Source organism: Gopherus evgoodei, chromosome 21 (genome assembly GCF_007399415.2).
Source record: "Gopherus evgoodei ecotype Sinaloan lineage chromosome 21, rGopEvg1_v1.p, whole genome shotgun sequence".
NCBI lineage: Eukaryota > Metazoa > Chordata > Testudines > Testudinidae > Gopherus > Gopherus evgoodei.
The window spans coordinates 3,360,166-3,362,156 of NC_044342.1; the positions used below are offsets into that span (position 1 = coordinate 3,360,166).

General features: G+C 39.4%; 1 pseudogene; it reads right to left on the reverse strand.

The window, feature by feature from the left end:
- Window positions 1-578: 578 nt before the first annotated feature.
- On the reverse strand, window positions 579-1,180 carry LOC115637825 (annotated as a pseudogene).
- Window positions 1,181-1,991: the final 811 nt, after the last annotated feature.

Consider the following 1,991-nt stretch of genomic DNA (forward strand, 5'->3'; position numbering starts at 1 on the left):
TTTAGCTGCATTAAAATACAAATTACTTGCTTGTATACAGTTTACCAAGAATCCAGAAGCCTCTGAATCCATGTGACCTGTCCTCCTCATTATTGAGCCCTCTCCCATTTTTTCTGGAGTCTTCGTCACTCTTGATTTTACTCTCTTACTGGTAAAATATTTGATCATATTTGTAGTTTGACATTTGTCTAGATCAACTTTTAGCCGTTGGATCTTGCTATAACTTTGTCTGTTAAATGTAAGAATCATTTACTCCCAGTTACTTACTCATTTTGATTAAGTCATTGTTTAACCATCCTTTCATTAACAATATATACCCTTCAGTCTCTGCCAGGAGGCAGTTTTCTCTCCGATTAATCAGTTTTCTACCCTTTCTTTGGTCTCATCAGTGTTTTATACATTTACACTACTGTGAGTGTAAGAAGAATTAATCATTCACTGGAGTTACTCATGATTTGTGCCTGGCTGAGAGGAGAACATTTAAGACATTTCAGACAAGCATATATTGCATTTCTAGCAAGAATGGAGATGTACAATTTCCCCATCCCAGAGCCTTTCAAGCACAACGCACAACAGCATCATCCCATAGATGTTACCCGAGGGAACATTTGCCTGCCTATTGTCTTCCTGAGAGCACATCTTATCTCCTTATTCCTCAGGCTGTAAATAAGGGGGTTAAATGTTGGAGTCAGCACGGTGTATACCAGGGAAAGGAACCTATTACTGCCCTGGGACTGTTCTGAACTGGGCTGCATTTAATTAAATATCCAGTCCCGTAGAAGAGAGAAACCACAATGAGGAGTGAGAAGCAGGTGGAGAAGGCTTTGTGTCTTCCTTCAACTGAGGAAATCTTCAGGATGGTGAAGATGATGAGGCTGTATGAGAAGAGAATCAGCAGAAATGGGGCCAGGATAAAGAGAACTGTGGTGTTAGTAATGGCAACTTCATTTTTGTGTGTGTCCATTGAGGCCAGTCTCAGCACAGGGAAAGCATCATAGAAGAAATGGCTGATGCTATTAGACCCACAGAAAGGCAGTGTAAATATTGAAATGGTGTGTTCAAAACCTTCCAGGATACCAATGATCCAGGAACCGGCTGCCATCCGAGCACAAACCATCTGGTTCATGCTGAGTGTGTATTGCAGGGGGTTGCATATGGCCACGTACTGGTCATACGCCATGACACAGAGGAGGCAGCACTCGGTGATACCAAAGAGAATGAAGAAAAACATCTGAGCGCCACAGCCTACAAAGGAGATGGACTGGGTCTCCGGGATCAGGTTGACCAGCATCTTGGGCAGGGTGACCGAGGTGTAGCAGATCTCTAGGAAGGAAGAATTCCTGAGGAAAAAATACATGGGGGTCTGAAGGGCAAAGTCTGTGATCGTGATGATAACAATCAGAGTGTTCCCTGTCAGGGCCATCACATAGAAGGTGAACACCAGCACAAATGATAGGACTTGCAGTGATTGGAAATCGGACAATCCCACCAACTGTATCTCAGTCACACATGTCTGGTTGTCCTTCCCCATGTCCTCAATACTCTTCAGCAGATACCTTGGAGCCTGAAAACAAAGGGAAGCAATTACTGATATTACATACATATGTAGTTGAGGGGAGGGGAATGATCACACTGTTCTCCTTTGTAAAATGCCATTTTGCTGAAAGCAAAATACTTTGCAGGAATGGGCCAATTTTAACAAAACATTTAACAGAAAAAAATTGAAGAGTTGAATCAAAATGCATTATTTTGTTTATAGATTTTCCCATTTCAGTTTGTTCTATCTTTCTTATTTTGTTTTACTTTGACTTTTTGTCACATTAATTTATAAAATATTACCTTAGAATATTAAATATAATATTAAATTTATATATTATACACAATATTATATTTGATGTTTTGTTTTATGTTTCATGTTACATTATAACAGTAATGGTTTAGAACTATTGAAATGAAATATTTCAACATTATCAAAATTAAACCTTCCAATA